Source organism: Dendropsophus ebraccatus, chromosome 3 (genome assembly GCF_027789765.1).
Source record: "Dendropsophus ebraccatus isolate aDenEbr1 chromosome 3, aDenEbr1.pat, whole genome shotgun sequence".
NCBI classification, from domain to species: Eukaryota; Metazoa; Chordata; class Amphibia; order Anura; family Hylidae; genus Dendropsophus; species Dendropsophus ebraccatus.
In genome coordinates, this window is record NC_091456.1 from 147,893,092 (window position 1) to 147,916,941 (window position 23,850).

General features: G+C 38.6%; 1 protein-coding gene across 12 annotated transcripts in view; it reads right to left on the bottom strand.

Annotated features, from left to right (window-relative positions):
- Positions 1-23,850, bottom strand: part of MEF2C (myocyte enhancer factor 2C) — a 209,541-nt gene that overhangs the window by 143,597 nt on the left and 42,094 nt on the right. Inside the window, exon 1 of one of the 12 annotated variants that reach the window (XM_069962890.1) lies at positions 19,145-19,182. The exons of 10 other annotated variants lie outside the window; for them this stretch is intronic. The gene's annotated coding sequence lies outside the window, so the exon portion shown is untranslated. One more of the 12 variants, XM_069962888.1, reaches the window with a different exon arrangement.

Here is a 23,850-nt window from a genome sequence, read left to right on the forward strand (position 1 = left end):
ACCTGGGGTATGCATTTTGTCTTTATTTGGAGACCATATCCCCTAAGGGTTGCACCTTTGTTATTATTATTTGGATTTTCCCCCAATTTCCTTGATTCACATTTTTGACTTATCTTTTTTAATGCATACCTAATACATGGTTTACAGTTTAAGTTTTTAAAAATGTTCTTTTTTTACATTTAAAAAAGTTTAATTTAGGTTTATAGTCCTGTAATAATATAGATGTCAACAAAAAGCTTGAGGCAGCATCTGTATCACTATATCACCAACAGATGCTGTATGCTAAAATATATACTGTATATTACCTACTTTTAACAATTCAAGTGCACTCTATTGGCAACTATTAAACTGACAGCTAAGTGTCAGGTGATTTATGAGGCCAGATACAAAAAAAACTAATTTCTTGTTGTCGGTGTCCCAAGAGAAGATAGCCCTCATGGCAATATGTGAGCCGTCAGAACAGAGTAGTGCTCCGTTATTGGAATACTAGGTAAGACTCTTTGTTATCATAAAACATGAATTCACTGAATTGTCAAGGTATCTCAAGTTTTACATTAGTAAATCCATAAGTGTATGCTTATCATAAAGTATATCAGCTCAGTTATACCAGCAACATTTTTTTATTTTTTATTTTAAATTTAAAGGACCCTGTTACTTTGCAGGGCCCTAAGATGTTAAGCTCTGTTTTGTTATATTCAGAAAAAAGGACTGACACAATCCTGGATATTCTGATGTACATACAATTCAACAAGAATGAATAGAGTCCATCAAAAGGTTCAGGTCCTTTACATTTTTTAGACAATATATAGGTCAAAAATTCCAAGGACAAACCCTGGTGGGAGCCCAGCCATATTCAGCTTAACAATGGGACATGTCCCTTCCCTTTGCTACCAGATGCCATATGTCTGTCAGAAAATAATAAATCCCACCACTTTTGACAAGTTATAGATGAGATGGCTCCCATAACCCTTGAGCCCTTGAACTGGACCTATGTGGCCTCTCAACAAATTAAAGCTCGCCTCCTGCCGCTTCCTTTGGCAATTGATAAAGTATCTTTTATAGTCATTATAAGACTTTTTACATACTCCATCTAAACCTTGAGCTGCTATATTACAGACATTCACTACACATAGAATATATATTATTCCCCTTTAGAGAAGAATTAAACACTGACTACCCATGAATGTAGAAACGCACTCAGAGAAGTTAAGCGCCTGCTTCAGATCATATGTTGTAATCCTTTCGGAAAGTGTCTTTTGAGTAAAAACTTAAAAAATGTGCTGAAATGTCTCCAATCTGATGTCCAGAAACATTTAAGCATAAAAAAGATGGTTTTATGCATCTTGGCTTGCTCACCTATCAGATTTTGATGATCCAGTCGGATCTGTTTTTCTCCAAATGCATGTCGCTTTGCAGAAGAATAAAGCATTTATTTATTTAATAACTATGTTTTTACTGTTTATGGGCAATTTTGAGCAAGGCACTGCCAAAAAAACATTTTCCTTCCTATTCAGCCATTGCATGTTCTGCTTCTAAGCTGTTCCTGGCACAGTCGTACATAATTAGCTGTGTATGCATATTGATTAGCTCTCTTTACTTAAAGCAGGGTTGAAAATAAAACATCTGTGATCCAGGCTTTGCCATGTAAGCATAAAAATCTGACTTTTTTTTTCTTGTAGAGTTAAACCAATTTCCAAAAAAGTTGAATAAAATATGTTTTATTATAGATGCCTGTGGGGGATTTATGAACCACAAAGATTATTTCACAAATACCAAAGACATATTGAATGTGGAGACTTGACCAAGGGGCCACCAGCAACCATTATTGGCATCGCTGTCACACTGAAGAAATGCCATGCGTCGCCTTATTAGGCTGCACATGAAGGGTATAATGGTCTCCTTTCAGAGGAGGAAGGAGTATTGGGATGATCAACAGCCACTTCTCCAAGAGACAAGGGCAACTATAATGACTTATACACTGACAGCTTTAGGAATCAATCTATCTATCTATCTATCTATCTATCTATCTATCTATCTATCTATCTATCTTTCCTTCCTCTAATACATCTATCTATCTCTCCATCTCATATCTATCTATCTATCTATCTATCTATCTATCTATCTATCTTTCCTCTAATACATCTATCTATCTCTCCATCTCATATCTATCTATCTATCTATCTATCTATCTCCTATCTATCTCTCCATCTCATATCTATCTATCTATCTATCTATCTATCTATCTATCTATCTATCTATCTCTCTAAAGTAAAAAGATGACCGCAGCACTTCAAAGTAACTCCAGATGACCACAGCACTCCAACAGTGCGACGTTTCAGCTCTGTCAATGAGAGCTTTTTTCAAAACACTCTCATTGACAGAGCTGAAACGTTGCACTGTTGTTTCATGGGCAAATAAAAAACCCACTACATTTTTCACCTTACTTTGGAGTGTTGCGGTCATCTTCTTACTTTACTCAGCTACACCGCTGGTACCTGGTGAGACTGACGGCACCCGATTCACAAGTGTCTAAGTGCAGCAACCCTATTTAGCTCTATCTATCTATCTATCTATTCTATCTATCTATCTATCTATCTATCTATCTATCTATCTATCTATCTCCTATCTATCTATCTATCTATCTATCTATCTATCTATCTATCTATCCATCCATCCATTCATCCATCTATCCACCATCTACAACATCTTAGTATCTATCTATCTATCTATCTATCTATCTATCTATCTATCTATCTATCTACAACATCTTAGTATCTATCTATCTATCTATCTATCTATCCCTCCTATACATCCATCTTTCCTACCTACTTATCTAGAAAAAAAAAAATCAAAAGAAAGCTAACCAGCTTAGAAGCCCAAGAGGTCACTGGCCTCCTCTACCACATAAGCAGTAGTATAAAGGCACATGGCAGATGGCTGGGTCCCAGAGATTCCAGCTACACCTTTGTCTCACTTATAGCAAACACTACATATAATATGTTATGGTATTTATTTATTTTTTAATAATTTACTAACGCCCTTCATAAATTGTGTCCATTATGGCACATTGACAAACACCGCCCAATAGGTGCTCCATACAGTCATCACAGTTTATATGTATGTGCATTAGAGCTTTGCTTAGTTTCAGTCTTATCATTCTAGCATATCTGTCTTTTTTCAGTGCTTGTACAAGGACTGTGCAATCTTGTGCCAAAGCAAACCATATAGGAAACTGTGTTACCATATGGTGGGTCATACAATATATATGCCATAGTTACTCCTTGGTAAATCTAGCTAAGGATGTGATTGCAAGCATAAAAAGTAGGGCAAAGCACTCACTGTGGAAGAAAATCTGTAAAAAGTGACTGAAGCTGCGTGTTCTGACACATCCCTTTCACAAACTCAACCCTGTTAGTGACAGCAGAACAGATTGTGTGCATCTGCTGGGAATGGGCCAGCTGACACAGAAAAAAATGCACATGTATACCTTGGCAGAAGACATAACTAATGAAGAATAATTAATGCCCAGAGAGTGAAAATCCTTCAAAACTTTATGAGTTTGCAAACAGTCCGATGGTGTGTAATATTGGCACTCACAATACACCTCGGATCACCTAAATGAGCACTGAAGCTAATAGAATGCCGGCTTGTGCTCTGACTTATAGAAACCATGCCGTGGAGCCATTATTAATAATGGCACATTGTTAGTTCTGGTGGCTTTCACATAATGGACTGTGTGCTGTATAATTTAGCATTGCTACACAAGGTGAAATATTGACATGAGGGGTTCAGAGTTTTCCTTGGAAGCGTTTTGCCTAAAGCAAAGAAGGAGAAAATAAGAAAACTATGGTTCTAATTACTTCACATTTTAGTTGAGAAATGTAATATTTGACACGGATTAATACCCAAACTCATAATATGCTTGGCAAATGCTGTGCATTTGCCCATATATATGAGCGTGGGGGGGAGAAAATATATATATATATATATATATATATATATATATATATATATATATAACAGGTTCAGATTACTGAAATGTAATTCCTATACTTAGATTCAAGAATGCTGTATCACAGTTGCCAACATTTACTTTTGCAATGCGTCAACATTTTCGAGCAGTTTGCATCAAATACTGGGGCACATTTATTTACTAGTTTCTCAATTAGCAATTTGATTAGGCTGCACCAGAACTTTGGTGCCTTTGTAGTGTATGGTGTTGCATCTTTAGCCACACCCATTTTAAACTGGCCACAACCCATTACAAGGCCACACCCGTTTAAACTAGCCACAACTCATTACAAGGCCACACCACTTTAAACTGGCCACAGCCCTTTACAAGGCCACACCCCATTTGCCCCCCCCCCTTTTTTTCTGCATCAGAAAAGTATCTTAAAACTGTCCAAAATGGGGGGGGGGGGGGTTACTAAGACCTGCATTTCATATGTTGGACTTAAAAAATCCCCCAGGTACACTGAGACCCTACCCCTTACGTCCGCTTATCCTGCTTCTCTGGTATGAGCGGCATATGATTTGCACAATTTGCACACTGTTGCCTGACACCCACATTGTTTTACAAAATCTCCCCCCCAACTAATATCAGGGCACAATTTGCGTAAGACTTTTCCCCAGAATAATTTTTGCTATATTAGATCTGAGCCTGAGTATACAAATAACACTTTGACAAGAGCCAAATTCTATTAGTGGAAAACTAGGTTAGAGCCTCTCAGAAATCCAACTCCGAAAACAGATCTTGTGGGGTATATACCCCACAAGTATGGAGAGATTAGTACCTACCAAAAGTGGTTTTGGGAAGGACAGATGTTGACAGTGACGGAGCCCTTGATGTGCATGGCTTATTGATGAACACAAGGAGAAAAGACTAGCTACTGTAGCACATTGTAAACAAAGGTAATGCTGGCCTCAATAGAAAGTGTCAGAACACACAGTGCAGCTTGCATGGGCATGCATGGGCATGCAGAATGATCAGGGAGCCCCCACTGATCCCCGTTTACCATAGAAGGCCTACAATCCTTTGGTTCATGTGCATTTACAGTATTCTTTCCAAAGAAACTCAAGCAAATAAAAGTGCAGCAAGCTTAATTGGATATGGTAAATTTGAGTTATCTGCTCATTCTGCTTGATATGGAATCTTGCATGTACCTATGTGGGCTGCTACATAGTGTGCAATAAAGCCGTGTACTGTACATGATGTTAAATGGAATGTATACTTTCCCTCTTTCGCACAGCTCACATGACATTTTATAAGTGGGTGGGGCTTAATGAGAGAGGGGATGTGGCCTTCACGAGGCTGACAGATTTACTATACTGTAAATCTATGGCCTTTATTAATTTGCCCCATGCATTTAAATGTGTAGAAAATTACAAGTCATGTATCTGAAGCTTGGGTAACAGAGGCAGTGATGTACCTACCATATAAAAGGGGGTTCACAAGTATTGTTTTTCATGCAACAAATAATTGTGCACTCAAAACTAAAAATGCCTAAAAAAATTACAAAATGGAGATAAAACGTTGGTCTGAGATCTCACGTAAAAAAAACTCCTATTGAACAATATATATGGTAATATTAATTCCTTACATTAATCATAATATGCACATGTCCACTCCAGCTACTTTGTAAAAGCAATCCCTTACTGTTGCTGTAGAGGCTCACCGGCACATTAACCATCTTCTATGCCGCTTCTGCTAAACCACAAAATTTTCCATTTATAGGAACGACCCCCCCCCCCCCAAGTGCCTTATATATAGGTGTGTGCAATAGGATTTGGGAGAAGTCATGACCTTTTTAACATTTTCCTATACTTCAATAATATTAGCTTTCACCTGACATTAAGGTTTATTTATTTTCATACAAAGCCAAAGAAAATGTTTACGTCTGGCATCTTTAAAGCCGGTGGCTTATTACAAGTGGTATCTTATTACTAATAAAAATAATTACATGGAGCTCATAATACTTTACCTGTTCAGAAGTTATTAATAAGCGACAAATGCATAGAGAGCCTCCTATACCTTACACAAGGAGCCTTTCAAATGCATTGAGACCAAGGAACTTATTAATTACTTCTGCCTACAGGAATATTACTTAGCTTAAAAGCAGGAACAGACTAGAGGAAAATATATACACATATAGTATATGCAGAAGGAGCCCCGCCCTATAAGATATTGCATTATTAGACCTCTATATAGTAGGGCTGTAATACTCATATGCAAAATGATGGGAAACACTGAAAGATTCTAATACTAAACCATGAAGACAAGAAGAATGTAAACATCAATAACAGATGTAACAAGTTTGAGTTGCAATCTTGGCCCTGAGTTTCTTTTCTGCTCATTCCTACTAAGCCTTTCATTTGTCAGAATTTTTTTTTTAAAGTCACGCTAAATTATTATTTAGTGACTTGAATTACGATATATGCTAATGATGTGATTGTGACATGCTGCAGAGACCACACAGCCATGTGTTGCCCAGAGTCGTCAAGTGGTCATGTGACCACTGGCCGTCACATGCACAAGTAACTGCAATATTAGAACGTACCCTTATTAGTTTACAGGGTCCTAATATGGGTAAATTTTAGGGTCTAAATTACTGATATAATATTTAGTACACCCCTCCCCGCCCCTGTCTCTATAAGGCTCTTTTAGTAGAACCACAAGGGTCTGGTGTGATATTATGTTATCTGTAATATAGAAAACCAAACAAAAAAAGTATAGATGTAGCGTCAAAAAATCAAGTCTTCTTCTTTATTATGTCTTTTGGTGTCTACAAGACTTAAGAGTCCCTCTGATAATAGCTACTAATATCATTGCGTTCTCTATTTAAAGTTGAAGGGGGAATGAAATAATCAAGATTGGGTAGATGTTTTCCGTTCTGTCTTAATTTGCAAATTTACACCCGCATGGTCCTTCTTTTAAAGAGGTAGGTTACAGTATTTGGCTATGGTGACATAAAGTTTTTTCAGCTCCGGTTTTAATGACGGCCATAATTTTGAGTCTAAAATAACGGACGTCATTCTCCCCTTAGTGCAATGACAGATGTTAGTACATTATTCTAGTTTGGTTACTTCGGATGGACGTTAGGCATTTGATTAGCTGGGGCTACTGAACTTGGATAAAGCTCTAAGGTTGTTTGAAAAACATGGATACAGCCAATGACTATATCCATGTTTTCCATGTAGCCTTAGGGCTTTATCCAACTTAAGCATCCACCGCTAATCAAATGCCGAAAGTTCGGGTTCGGATGGACTCGAGCATGCTCGAGGTTCGCTCATCTCTATTGGTTACTAACTGGACTTTGGGTGCGGCTTAATTGAAAAGTCCATTGAATTTAATAGTAAAAACGGAGAAAGAATGGTGACAAACGAAAAACTGTGTGTGTACAACTAAAAAAAAACATCCGCTGTTTGTAAAAGACGTCCAAAAATAATGATCATATTCATTATTTTGACGTCCGTGGCAAAAACGTCAATTATTCAATACATTGTGTGCATTGGACATCCTTCTTTCCATTGACTTTAATGCATTGACATTGCTGTCATTTAAATCGCGGCAAAAACTGACGTTATTTTAAATATTAAAATCGTCAGTTTTTTCTCTATTTTTGACGTTGTGTGAACATAGCCTTATGCTACCGGTTTTATGTGCTTGGATTTCTAGTCTGACATCAAACTAAAAGAGTACAAGGTGTCCAACCTCTACTGAACTCCAACTTCCCCCAACCGCCTCAAACCCATAAAGGAGAACATGTAATTCCCCTGCTGTTTCAACAGAAGTGACTAGATGATGTAGTTCAGCAGAAGCTAGAGAAAAAAAAACGTCATAACCAACTTCAACTCTATAAGCAAGCGGGTGGAATTTTTTTTTACTCTCAGCACTAGCAAATTTCTAGCTCAGAAAATTCCAAGCTAGAAATTTACTAGTGCTGGGAGTAAAAATGTATGTGTAAATCAGAAACGCCACAACTTGTCACAACATTTTCTATAACCTTCAAGGATTTTCCTTTTTTTTTTTTAACTGAAAGTAAAGAGATGTGTTACTGGGCTGCCGGGAGAGGTCAGCCCAATTCAAATGTAACTTCTGGCCTCCCGCATCTCCACCTAATGGAATTTGTGATTTAATGGAATGGTTGTCTCGCTGCACCCAATTTACACCTAATTACAAATGATAGGTACAAATATGAGATTACTGGTGATAGATGAAGGGAAAAGAGGAAAATCTAGAAAACACAGCCCCTTCCCATGCAACGAAACCTTCTAAATAAAGGAGCAGTTTTCTACCACCGTATGCATAAAATGTAAGGGATAGAAAACTGACCTTGTCATTACTGAGATTTCAATTTTTAATGTGGTAAAATGACAGACGATAACTGCTAAAATCTAACAGTGGAAATTTCCAATTAGGCCGCAATGAAGTTCTCTGAAGAGAAAACTATTTTATTATAATATATTGCACTTTTTAATTTTTTTTCATTATTATTGCTATTGTAGTAGACAGAATATATGAGATGCTTATATTCCATACTTTCTTAATATTAGACAATGCTGACTGATATAGGCATTTGCGGTAAGGAATTTTTTCTACTTTGTCTAAAACCCAGTAACAAGATATTGCCCATCTTTACCTTTAGTTTGCTGTATATTAGACATTGGAAAACAGAGCAGAGATTGATGGTTGTTTTAAGAAAAGATGTGTACCAAAAGATAGACTTCTATCTGTATAGAGATGTATAGACATGTTGCAAACCATATTGGTAGATCAGTGAGTTCACTGACTGTAATGCACAGGTGTATACAAGATAGGGGTATTAGATTACAATATGGTCGACCTCATTATGAGGACAGTTCAGGTCAGAGCTTTATAGAATGAATGATAAAATAAGTTCTTAGTAAGTAGGAATTCTCAGTAGTTGATACCTTTTAAACATTGCACATCTTTTTATCAGGCATGGTTTAACACAATATCTGAAGAATCAAATGTATGTATATTTGCTTTAGCAAAGAAATATAGAAGGGTGCCAGTTCTATTGGTGTATCTACCAGCGTGTAGATACCACAAATAGGACAATCAGCTAAAATGTACCACAGGTTTACCCACAGGCCACCTGGACCATTCCAAAAATTATTCTAGAACATCCCCATAAACCCCCCCCCCCCCAGGCTCATTTACTATAGGTGAGTACTCCTTAGTCCATACTATTGTATGAAACCAGTTAGGCCCCAAGATTTATTTCTGGGAAGAAAAAAAAGAATAAACATCTAATTTGTTAATATATAAATTTAATCAATTGAAACCAAAGTCTTCTTGAATCCCATTACACTGAACTAAAGTAACATTTCAAGAAAGCAAACACAAGGTCATTGTCACTTTTCAGTGGAATTGATATGGCCTAAACCCACGGCAAGCAATATGGATAATTACACCAATGACACTAGACGGAGAGGGTCAACAAGCTCTCCATTCTATGTTCTGGTCTTCAGTCTTTCCAGCACAAACACTTGACCAGAGCATTCATAACCTAAACAATCCAATGTAAATGAAGTAAACAAGTTAGATTAAACCTGTGCTTCTATCATGTCCAATACCCCTTCTCTAAGCTGCTTTCAGCCCCAGCTGGGAACACATGAGCAGGCATATCAATTATCTAGGTGTTGTCAACTATACTGTGATTCTTTCTTCAAAAACACCACAAAGTGATTGCAGATAAGTAATACCGCACCAAAGTCATCCTGAAAGAGACCTTATATCTGTATAATGTAAAATCCAGATGAACTAAGCTTTGCTCTTCACTATGAGCCTTATTTCGCAAAAAAATTAATCCATGAAATTCTATCTATTCCATAGTTAAATTATGCAATAACACATGTACCATGTATGAGTACATCCTTGTGTATAACACACAATGGTGGAAAGAAGCAGGAGGCAGGAAACACTGAATAAGCTTGACCTCCAATGACTATGTTACAGTATCAAAGTCTATCACCTACCCCTAACCTTAATAATAATACCTGGCCACCATAGTCCATAAGTAAAGTTTGTTCTACAAGGTGTAGTACCAGTTAGTTAAAACTACAGTTTGTAGCAACAAAATCTTCTTATCAATAAAGAATAACAATGGAACCGCATCCAGTATGTTAGTTAAAATAAATAAAAAATATTCTTGCGTTCTAGAAGAATGTAATACAATGAATGATATTCAAACATAAAATATTGCACAATTAATTCCATAAAATTTCCTAGAACTTAACCATAGTGTTACAGACTTGTCTCGCACCATATTGGCAGAGTAACTGGTTTTAGTGACCCTGCGGCACGAGGCTGTAGATTCACAGTTCTGAGACGGGATATTAGACTGCAAGCCTCCCCGGTAACAGTATGGTTGGTTTCATTTTGTTTGCAGCGTGATAGAATGGATAAGAAATTACAGTGTTCAATAAATGTTCTAGATACAGATATGTTATTTAGAACAATCTACATTTCTTCATGTAAAAATCAACAAGATATTACAACAAAATGACCCTAAAATATCAATTTTGCCGATATGTTTCCCTTTTTTCTTTTCCAACACCAAGTTGAATCAAAGTAAGACTAAACTATGACTAATAAAATACAATAAAAACAATACAATGCAAAAAATTCCCTTCTATAGTTTTCACGGCTCCAACCAATGTCTACCAATATTTGCAGATGTAACTTCACCATCGACTAATACAAGAACTGAATTCAATGTGACTGCACAGAACACATCATGTAATAAACTAAAGAAATGGAAGCAGTAACACTATAAAAGAGAAGTCCACATACAAACACAAAAAAAAAATAACAAAGGTTTGCATGGAAAAGGCTACCTCTCTCAGTGGCTTTTAATGCTCAGCACTGGATGAATAACCAGGACCATAGCCTGTGCCAAAGAGCATCTCAGAAATTACTTTCTGACATTGTGAATACAATCATTATTTTAACCTGTCAAAATCTATTTTATAAACTCTACATGTAAGTTCAGCCAAAACTTCGTGTCTCGGTTTCTTTTCAATGTCTGATCAGTTCCTTATTGTCTATACTCTTATTTTCAAAAATCCATGACAAGGCATTGCTTTTTTAAAGTTGGAGGTTTCACATAAATAACAGGCCTATTGTACTTTATATTATTATTACACTTTTTTTTATTCTAATATGGTAGCTTTGCTTAGATATCTTTTAGTTTTTAAAAAGTTTTAAAATTTTAAAGAAAAAAAGTAAAAAAAATCAACTAAATCTTAGTAATATTTTTTTTAAAGCATTAACATGACTGACAGAGCCTTGTAACCTACCTATATGGAAAGTCACAGTAGATTATGCAAGTGCCTGGCTAAATTTATGAGCTCTGCACTGCGCTGACAATATGCAAAATGAGCATCTGCATGGGAGCCCATTAAAAACATGCATTATAATATATGTATTATGTGACCTAAATACTCAGACCTATACATTAAAAAACACAACCGATGGCATGCCAGACCTTTCTAATTCCATTTATTTACTAGGCAGCCATACATACAGCAGCTAAGGAAAGCCTGATTTTTATGTTGCTTGAACTTTTTATCCGTTCTTAAGATGAAAGCGAGTGATTTTTGCAGGTGAAGGATGAGATCACCTTGTGCTGGGAGAGGAGGGAGTGTTTTGGGTCTTTGAAGTGTGAATTTAATATGTCATTGACTTCGATCATGATGAATCCATAGCCGAGTTTTAGAAACCTATTTTTCTTTTCCGACTGGGCTTTGCGTTGTAGGTCTAAAACTAGAATATGTCCAAAACTTTAGTCTGGGCTTATGAATATTGTTGAACACACACAAATTGGTGTAAAGAGGTAGAAAGTTTATAGCCTGGTATCACAATAGACCACGGGCTAGAGAAGACACTACCCTACCCTACCCTAGTTTGAAGATTTTCCTCTGTGTAGCACTCATTTCTGTAAAATAGCCGGTTCCTATGCACAGAACTAGGTTGATCCGACTTTTTTTTATCCTATTTCCTTGTTAACATAGATGTAACTGTAGAATATAGCTGTTATTGCCATGGACTGCCTGCATCACACTTAAGGGTCTGTATGCTATCCGTGCCTATAGGAAATGCTATAAACAGCAAAAAAAAAAAAAAAAAAAAAAAAAAAGTTCTGAAAGTTGCAAAGTTGCATTAGCTTTTATGCCTTTTCGTAAAATATAAGTAAATCTCTTACTTTGTCTTTGTCTCCATCAAAGCTCAGAGTAATGGAACTACTGTGTGAGTGGAGGATGCTGTAGGCTACTGTACTTGACTGGGTCTAGCTTTTCAATGACAAAGGGACGGGTACTTATAGGGTTCACCACAGACTGGTACAATAGCAAACAGCACTATAACCCTGGAGACTACCTGATAGCAGCCCTGAACTTGCAGAAACAAATTGGCTATCTCTGGGGATAGCTAGTAACTTTTAGAAGCTCAGTCTCCCAGAAGACTGGACCCAACTGTACACAACTCAATAATTCATGTGGAATATGGAGGTGACAACAGATCTTGTTATTTTGTGCAATCTCAAAGGCAAAGAAGTTGAATGGTTGGGAGGATTTGTTATTTTCCCTAACCGCCTAGAGCAACTGAGTCCAGGACACCATAGCAGCTGAGTCCAACAGCCAATATGAACCATGATCACAGGTCACAAGTAGACAGCAACTAATTCAAATTGTAGACTTGATGAAATGTACTTAATAAAAAAAATAAACTATAGCATCTTAGAACTTAAACAAGTCTATTGAGTTATAACAACTTACTGCCTTGGTCTAGAGCACAGGTGTTGTCAAACTGTGGCCCTCTAGCTATTACAAAACTACAATTCCCATCATGCATGAACAACTAAAGCGTTGGCTTTGGCTGTCCAGTCATGATGGGAATTGTTGTTTTGTAACAGCTGGGGGGCTGTGAATTCAACACCCCTGGTCTACCGCAACCAAGTCTATTGGTCTATAGCAACTGAGCTCTCTTTATAGCAACTGAGTCCATTGGTCTACCACAACTAAGTCTATTGGTCTATAGCAACTGAGTCCACTCTACATAGTAACTATGTCCATTGGTCTACAGCAACCAAGCCTATTGGTCTATAGCAACTGAGTCCACTCTTCATAGTAGAGTCCACTCTACAGAGTCCTTTGGTCTACAGCAATTGATCTATAGTAACTGAGTCCATTGGTCTACAGCAATTGAGCTATAGTAACGGAGTCCATTGGTCTAAAGCAACCAAGTCTATAGGTCTATAATCCACTCTATAGCAACTGAATCTATCAATCTATAGCAATTACTTTATTAGTCTAGAGTCCATCACCATACAGCAACTCAGCCCATTTGTCTATACCAAACAAGTCCAGTGGTCTGTAGAAACTAAGTCTGTCAGTCTATAGTTTATATCCATAGTCTTCAGCCAATGAATAGTTTCAACTGTTTATAGGAACCATGTGCAGTATTTTACAGCCACTTATTCCAGTAATCTATGGTAACATAGCCCAGCAGTCTGAACAAACTGTGAAGCTGTGTCCAACAGTATATATAATCTACTAGTCTATAGCCAATAGGTCCAGCACTTCATGGCAAAAACTGTATACTCTGTGTCCACTTTCAGCAGATATATTGGCCTCCTGAAGCCAAAGGAAAAACTTTATATTAAAACTTAAAATTATTTACTTGCTACCCAAACTGCAAGCAATACTAGCTCCAACAAGGAATACATTGTTTTGTTGCCGCTGCAGGGTCTAGCTAAGCCTATCAAAGTAGTTTAACCGATATGTTAATCCAAAGTAATAGGTTATTTACAAAAGGTTTAGTAAAGGCGGTGGTCATAAATAGTAAAATACCTCACTATTAGCCCGAAGCACTGACCTTAGACCTAATAATGAACACAAATATCCTTCAACAGTACACAACATGTCCCAAATGGAAATTTGTATACCTCACAGTTTTGTCATATATATATATATATATATATATATATATATATATATATATATACACACCAGGATGGAGGGATGTTTACAAGGTTCCTCTATTGCAATGTAATACAATCTGTGTTGCTTATTACCTTCAGACCTGTACACAATTAGGAGTGTTTATATTACATGAAGGCTATTGTGCAGGCAATGAGATCATGAACATTACAAGTTCCATAAATCATCCATGTATGCAAACCATATGAAGGACCGGCTGCACACTGACATTTGTTGTGAGTCTATTGTTGCTGGCCTTTCAGTGCATACATGATTGCTCATGCTGAAGATGTGCTTGGTTGTAAACTTATGACGATGCAGATGGGTGGGGGAAGTGGTGTTACTCTGCCTCAAAATTATTACAATATGCATTGCTGTTTTTTTTTTATTATTATTATTGCTGGCAAAGTTTAGAGATGGTTCTGTGCAGTGAATGCAAAGCCATCCACAACTACTACTACACCACTCATCCAATGGTTGTTGAGTGGAATGGCTTTATTCTGTAAAAGTGCATCTCAACTCATAGTATTTGCTAATATTGTTTGATCTCCCAGTATATACTATTGATGCAGCAGAGCTAAGTTGGTTGCTTTACACAATTTAAGAATATCCTTAAACTTGATGACACATCTACTATATTAAGTGAGTTAGGGTATACAAAATAAGTTAAAGAACAAACTCAACTCTGCTTCATCTGTAGTTCATGATAATGAATGAGTTACTCTCAAGTGCTAGTCCTATGTAGCCCAAGGTATGGAAAAACTACAGGAAATATTAACTTTTAACTGTAGTTTTTAAAGAGTTTTTACAATTATAACTACACATGTGCTTTCCCAGTATAAAAGACGTGACTGCTGATCCAGGCTCTGACTCATAAATGATACTTGTCAAAGTTATTACCTATTCTCATCTGGATAACAATACTCATTTTTATACATTTATTCAGTTGTTTGGAAATGATGTTCTCCAAAGAGGAAAACTTTGTACAGTGTGAAATACCTACAAAACCAAAATATAAAGATCAACTCAAACACACTCCAAACTAAACCATTGTAATTTACCTTAACTACACCCCAATGCTATGTTCTCTACAATACCATAAACATGTTGATGTGAACAAAATGGTGATATATCTACTGTATGGATTTCAGTCGGAGAACAAGATTATAGTAGTATTTGTAAATCACCTATGAAAAGTTAGGCTTTGAGGAACAGAATTCAAATAGCAAAAAAAAAACAAAAAAAAAAATAGTGAGGGCTATGAAAAAGAAAGGCGAAGAACATATAGAACACAGTAATGCAAAAGAAAACTAACTTACATATAGAACAAAATAAAGCAAATATACACCACGTAGAAATGTACACATTTCATTGCACTAATATCATCCTCATTAGTCAATGTAAATGAAATATTCTGCCTCGCATATCCGTTCATTAGTAATAGCTGGCACTTAGCGAACCTTATCAATTCCTGAATTTTAGAAGGTAACGTACACCTCTAATAAACGTGACATTTTAACTTCTGTGTTTATTGAACTTGTTCACTTTGGTGATCAAAAGTTCAGTTGCAATGACTTGTATATGCTTTTATTTTATTGCAATTTATATTTTCATCTTTTTAATTTATCTCATGTGATCTTTATATCAGATATGTAGTGTTTAGACGCATATCATGCCTCTAGTGATAATTTGCATTGACAATAAAACCAAGGAGTTAATTCAACTTTTTAGAAAATCTCAGCCTCATCTAAAGTATCGGACTGGTCTGTAATGGAACTTTTTTACATTTTGAAAAATTCAGGTTACAGCTCATGAATATTGAGGTTGCTTTGACAGTTTTGGATTAGAAGACCAGGGGGATGATAGGCAGGGAAGAAAGTAACATATGTAGGTTAATTAATGGCATACATAGATGAATTAAATGTAGCAGTGGAGTTGGAAATTGTTCAATATTTGGATACATAATAACTGTTCTTTTTTTTTTTTTCATTTTGGCAAGAGATATAATAAATCATGACTAAACAGGGATACGTCTTCCTTAGGCTATAATCAAATAACCAAGGAGTGTGCATTGCATGTGGAACAAGTCTCAGATGTTATCTGTGGACGATCAGAGTGACAAGTGAACTGCTTAATCCTTCTGTTATACGGAACACTACACTGTGTTACCCCTGCTCCTTCTACTTGATGATACACAAAGCTGATTAGATTTCATAGAAATGACACATTCCAACCCAACTCTTTGGCACTCCAGCCAACACAGCACAGAGATGAATGTGCCATAGAAAAGGCATTAAATATTTATCACTTGACCTAAAGCAAGAAAGCGCCTGAAGATAAACTTTTTTTTTTTTTTTTTTAATATATACAGATGTAGCAGAGCTAAGTTTGTCAGTTAGCAACTCATTATGATATGACAATTAAAAAAGTGGTCTTCCAAGGAGCTGCGGATAGTCTTCATAATCTTCTTAGTTATCACTAACTAGAAACAGCTAAATGACAAATTGATTTTTCCCACATCTGTATGGATCTATATAAGTTATAACAGTATTTTTATAGTAAAATTATGACTGTACTATCATCTAGCTATTCTGCTTCAGTAGCCATGCCGGCTCTTGTTCTTCCAAGCAGAGTAACTTTTTGTAAACTGCGTTGTCTGATAACAATAGCTTTATGTCTCTCTTTCATCACCGGCTTAAACATTCAACATAAAAACAAGTAACACAAATAAATATTTACACTTACTCTTTCCATTATTTACAAACGTGATTTTTTTAAATATAATAAACTGGTAGATGATCATAAAGCATCCAGTGACATGACAGTCACAAGCAGATGTCCTGTGTACCTTCAGTGTAAGGGGCTTTTGGAAAAGTTAGTTGTTAAATTATTTGGAAAGTTTTACATCTGTATTATACAAGTTTAGATTGTAGAGGGACAGGGCTCTGTATCTTATTAGTATTGTTAAGAAACTTTATTGGTAAAATATCTGTATTGTTGTGTTGTAATGACATGGTATCTATCTATCTATCTATCGAATCTTAAAACTAATATATAAAACTAAACAATGTTTGTAACATCTTTTAACCAAACTTTCATTCACGTAAATTATCACATAGTTGTGAATTATGTTACTAATTAATATTAGCGAATGTTTTATGGTCTAATATATATGATAAATCATCTGTCTGTCTGTCTGTCTGTCTATCTATCTATCTATCTATCTATCTATCTATCTATCTATCTATCTATCTATCGCTCTTTCGGATCATACATCCATCTATCTATAAACCTAACCATTTTCCACGTATGGCCTGCCCTGTCATATGTTTTCAATGGCTTCTTCTATCCTACTTGTTATAAAACACACAAGAAAACACAAATACACAACACATAAAAAAAGAAGAAAAACTGAAAAAGGCCAAAGCCCTAATTGATTTTTCCATAGTAAATGCCATACATACATTACAGTGCAATCCAACATAGCTAAAATACATCACTCCATAAGTGCTGAATGTGAATGGTGTGTGATATGGTTGATCACAGGTGGTAATAGTGTCACGGGCTGCCAAGATTTAAAGGATTATACGTATTATGTTCTGTATAAACATCTCACGCCAGTAACCCCACTGTGCATCCAACTATTACAACTTTTTTATGTGTGAGAGAGATAAACTGTGAATCAAGTTGATGGGGCTAATACGGCGACTATGATAACTGATAAGAGGTCACAAAAAAACAATATAGTAAAAAGCATCATAAAAGTGATCAACGTCTATGTGTCAGTATGGCCAGTGCATATAGTGGTTGTGTGTGAGCGAGCGTGTTTGTTGTGTACTGTACTGTATGTACGCTTCCTCTTTGCTTCCAACAAATTAACAAAGTCACTTTTAACTAAGCTCACCGAGCAATTTGAGGCTGGAAACCTGAAATAAAACATGACATGCTCCTTCAAGCATATAAATCATTCAAACTTTGGTTTCACTATCATCAGTATTTATTATTTAGCATCTGTGGTGTTTTAAGGTTAAGAATGAGGTTAATACTTGCAGGAATTGAGAGGACGAGCTGTGGCTCTGCTGATTGCAATTTTACTGCCTAATTACAATAGTATAATGCACTTCGGATGAAGCTCTCTAATACATGGCGATGGTTCCTGTGTATTTATGAAGAGCTCAAGTGGCAAGAAGTGACCTTTCACTGACATCTGAGTTGACACAACACTAATGTCAAGTTCTGTAGAACTGTATGAGGATCTGGTATTGCCTGCTCCTAATGGAGCAGGCATGGATCCTCAGCAATGACAGGCACTGCTCATATCCTGTAGGAAGTAAGTGTTATTGCTACAATATACTTATGCAACCTGATCTGCTTTGGAAAATGATAAACTGGATACAAGCAGAACAAGGTCATGGCTTGCTGTGAAAAGTCCAGGGCAGAAGAGTTACAGATGTAGTGGAGCTGAATTTGTCATTTAACTCTTTGGCTGCAGCATGGTAACCAAGTTAATGTAACGCAGTCGGTTTACGTGAACACCAGATAACCTGGTGTTGCATCACTTGTGCCAAATGACAAACTCCACTCTGCTACTCCTGACAAACTCAGCCCCGCTACATCAGCACTTTAACACGCAGAGACTTAAAATGCCCCCCCCCGCTTTAAACTTTTATACCAAACACTGGCCTGCACTAGTTCACGTGAGCGTGAGAGTAAAAAAAAAAACTAGGAAATGTAGCAAGAGAGAATGCTGAGAATGACATCTCCATCCCATGGCTGTACTTACATGAGGCATCTGCTGCTCTTAGTAGCCCTTGAAATCTTCTGCTCTCATTGGAATAAGGAGAAGAAGAAGGAAAAATTGGCCTCTTCTTACTTCTGAAGCTTGTGTACTGTATGTCTCCACTGAGCAGGAGCTCTCAACTCCATCCAATATAGTGGGCAGAGGGTGTCTGTGTACAGGCAGGAAAGTGGCTCTGTGCAGCCAGTATGAGAAAGTAAACCGAGTCGTCCTGTAAGCGTCCAGGAAGGAAGTGACAGGAGACGAATAGGAAAAAAGGAGCTCTAAGCCTTTGTAACATAGAGAGGAGGAAAAAGGCAATGGATTTAAAACTGAGTGCTTGGCGAGGTGTCGTTTTCTTACCTCCTCCTCTCTGTCTTCTTTCTTCCTCTCCCTCCCTCTGTCTTCTTTCCAGCCCTGATCACTCCCCCTCTTCTGCTGCTGCTGCTGCTGCACTCCCCTCTTTTCTCTCCTCTATCCTCCGCTGAATAGATAGCTTCCTATTTTTATCTCCACTCTACCTTCCCTTTATTTTCCTCAGCCCTGTCTGCTTTATTATATGTTTTTAATCAGCCTGTCTGCTAATTTCTCTTTCGTCTCTCTTCTCCCCCCTCTCCCTGCCTGTCCCACAGTCACAAAGCATTGCCAGTGCAATAATCACTTTCACTCCTGGAAATAGAGAAGTAGTATGGGGAGGCCCCTGGAAGTGCAGCAGCCTGAGTATTTTTATTAAAACAAACATATACAGCTCCTCACCTCCAGCCTCAACTAGATTGATAAATTACTCCGCTCCACTACTTTAATTATGTATATGGGATGCAAAATAAATCACCCAACTGCAGCACCTCAATCAAGCACTTTTAAATGATAATTGCGTCTGGGTGAATCAATCTTTTCATTTCTGACATTTTGCTAATTTTAGTTTTGCCGTGGTAATGCTATGCCAGGCGGAGTCCTAATGACAATTCTGCTCCTCACACAATTACTCCACCGCCTTAGACGCTCCATAACTCTACCTGGTATCCCTGACACCCCCACCGCCAATGAGTATTATACAGGCTGGTCAATATTCTGATCTATTTTGCCAAATATACACCAATAGGCCATAACAATAAAACCAACTAATGTTGCTAATATTCTGTAGATCTCACACTAAAAGAGATCTGATCTGGTACAGTATGGGACCAACAGGACCTTTCATTATTGGGAACCCAGATGTTAGCAGCAGATCCTTTAAGTCTTGCTAAGTTGTGCAGTTGCCGTGGAGGAAACTTTTTAGAAAATCCCACAGATTAGATTAAGATTGGGAGAATTTGGAGGCAAAGTTGATATCTTCCTTGAACATTTTTTGCAGCATGTCAGGGCCCCACATCCTGCTTAAAGTGACCACCGCGATTAGGGAATATCTCTGCCATGCAAAAGTATACTTAGACCTTGCACACATGTTCTGGGTTTCACGCATGGAGTCCCCCCCACCGACACGGCATCATCTATCAATATGCTGCTGGGAGCATGGGAAGTCTTTTGCGGCACTCTAATTAGATAGATATGCGGCAGCTTCATTACTGTGCGAAAAATATTAAAATAGTTTCCCCCGCTCCCAACAGCATATTGACAGATGATGCCGTGTCGGGGGGGCTCCATGTTAGGCCTTCCACAGATGGCATATCCACAAATCACGGGACGTGTGTATAAGGCCTCAGTCTACAACAATGTGTAGGTATGTGCTACATGTGAATTTATATGAACGCCCAAATCCCAGCAGAACATTTCCCAGAGTATCCCATTTTCTTCACCAGTGTGCCTTCTCCCCAGCCTGGTCCTCTTCACATGATGTAAATGTTATGAATCAGGCCAGGTCACCGTCTTCCACTTTCAATACTCACAAGCCCAATGTAGATACTTTGGCAGAGGGCAGGAATCAGCATGGTTACTAGGACCGGCCTGTTGCATTATATCCCCATACACAGCAAGTCACGATGCACTGTGTGTTTTAATATCTTTCTACGTCAGTTAGCAATGTCAAAATATTCTGCAACTTGTGCTTAGTTGTTTTCTATGGGATCAGACCAGACATGTTTTCCTACACGTCGTCTCCTGGTCCACATTCTGAACCGCAGCAGTATTGTAAGTGTGTGTCAGGAATGATGGGTTTTGGGACATGGGTCAGGTGGGGTATTTTGTGTGTGTGTGTGGAGGGATGGGGTCAGGTAAGGTAGTGTGGGGGGATGGGGGTCAGGTGGGGTAGTGTATGTGGGGATGGGGGTCAGGTAGGGTAGTGTGGGGGGATGGGGGTCAGGTGGGGTAGTGTGTGTGGGGATGGGGGTCAGGTAGGGTAGTGTGGGGAGATGGGGGTCAGGTGGGGTAGTGTATGGGGAGGGATGGAGGTCAGGTAGGGTAGTGTATGGGGAGGGATGGAGGTCAGGTAGGGTGGTGTATGGGGAGGGATGGAGGTCAGGTAGGGTAGTATATGGGGAGGCATGGAGGTCAGGTAGGGTAGTGTATGGGGAGAGACCGATGTCCAGTTTTTGATTTGGCCAACTTTGCCTGACCATTGGTCAGCTCTCATGCCATTCCGCTCAGCTGTGGCTGAAACTTAGGGGCCTATTCCACGGAGCGATAATCGACCGAATCGGCCCGATTCGGCTGATTATTGCTCGGTGGAATAGAGAAAACGATCAGCCGATGATCGTGTCATCGGCTGATCGTTTATTTAGGCCCAAACCTAAAATCATCGGTCACCCACCACGCATCGCTGCGTGGAATACTGGTGTGCGGCGGGCGACCGACGATTTGAGAAGCAGCATACATTACCTCTAACAGGGTTTCTCCTCCGCTCTGTCTTCCTCTCCGGGTCCCGCGGGGCAGCATCAGCTTCGGTGCGGCCTGACTGAGCTGTTAGACTGCTCAACAATCACAGGCCAGGACCGTTGTGACCAGTGATTGGCTGAGTGGTCTGACAGCTCAGTCAGGCTGCTCTGGAGATGATGCTGCGCTGCGGGACCCGGGGAGGAAGATGGAGCGGAGGAGAAGCCCTGCTAGAGGTAATGTATGCTGCAATCGCTAACGATTGTCGGGCCATGGAATAGGCCCAGTAAACGAGCACCGATCTAGCAAATCGTTTACATCATTGATTGGGCCCTGCTCAGCATGTGGAATAGGACCCTTAGAGGGAACATTGGCCTGACCCCTTTGTTTATGGACATATAAGCCGGCACCAGAGCAGTCTGGTGCTGGCTTACCCCTTCCCTATGCATAGGAAACACATGAACCTTAGGGTATAGTCACACATAGTAGATATGTTCAAGAAGTTTCTGCAATTAGCCAATTTATGGATGGGGCCTGCAGAAATCTGTCTGCATGCTGCAGAAATAATCCTATTTACATGTATGGAATGGATTTTCAGCTTCAGAAATTTCTGCTACGTATCCTATGTAAATATTCACTTAGATAGAGAAGTACAGGTACTATGCTTTATTTATTTCAACCTACAAAGACCCTTGCACTATTTATTTAGGGGTCATATATGAGTGGTGAACAAAGATGGTGAGGTCACTCCACCCTGTATAAGGGTCCAACTGAATCTTCTTAAGAATCGATGAAGAAAATAATCATAAAACATTGTATTTCTAATGAGGAAGAATATACAGTATTAGGCTATGTTCACACTGCGTATGAGTCCGGCCGCATTTCGTACGCCGCTGTACATGTGCGGCTGAAACTATGGGCGTGGGTAAAATCGACATGCGGCCGGATGCGTATGAAGCGCGAACATACGCCCGTAGTACAGTTATGCTTCCCTAGCTTGTTTCGAAGTGATTTGAGGCAGGTCATTTACTTGGAAATCTTCGCCCAGCCCAATAAAACTCACAGAACCTTTTGGATCGAAAAATCAAGTTCAATTTGGCTGAAATAAGTACTCTGTACGGGACTGCATGGAAATCCACGGCCGTGAGTTGGAACATTTCCAACCTCAAACAATGGTCTTGTTCATTTTTCACGGCGCCGGATACGATCTGGCCGCAAGCTCATACGTTGTGTGCACTGTGCGGGCGTATATCGTATACTTTCAAGCCAACGCATCAACCTCAAAACTACGTGCATATATTTGCGGTTCGCACTACGGCCGGCCTCTTACGTAGTGTGAACATAGCCTTAACATGTGTATAGAAAAAGGGACACTGATAAGAACAGTTGAAATGTACCAATGCTGCCTGAGCTGACTGCCAGAGATGACCAATGGTGATTTTTATAGTTTTTTTAATTGTCTTTTTACAGGTTTTTACAGTTTAAGGCCAGGTTCGCACTATGTAAAAACAACAGCTGTATTTCATAGCAACGGCTGTTGTTGTGCAAACGGAAGCCGTTATTTCCCAAATAACGGGCATTATTTGCACAACTACGACCGTTGTTAGGAAATACGGCCATTGTTTTTAGATAGTGTGAACCTGGCCTAAGAGTGAGGCCACATGCATACAAAATGCTGCTGCCAATGGTTGCACAATTTTGCCAGTATTGTGAAGCTATTGGCCGGCTAATCATCTGGCCTCATCTTTAATAATAAACCGATAAATGAACCAATTTAAAACATTGGATAATTTAAAAACTATTAGGTCCAACTAAGGCCATGTTCACATGGCGTAAGAGACTGGCCGTTCTGTGACCCTGCCGGGTCACGGAGTGGCCGGTCTCTGAAAAGATCATCTCGGCCGATACAAGAGTGCCAGGCGGATAATCTTTCGGCCCGCAGAGTTCTGATGAAGGCGCATCAGCGCATGCCCGCATCAGAACTCACCACAGCACACTATGAAGCAAGTGACCGGAGCTGCTCGCTACATAGTGTGAACTGACTGAGCTTTCTGCGGCCGCTATTCGATGAATATGAACATATCAGTTGTTTGCGGCACCGCTAGGGATCCCGGCCAGAGTGTATACGTGTATACGCTCTGGCCGGGACCCCATAGACAGCAAGCCAATCTATTTTTCCATATTAACTACGGCCGTTGTTGAAATACGAAAACATATGTTGTGTGAACATAGAATAATAATGTACCGAACCGAAACTTATT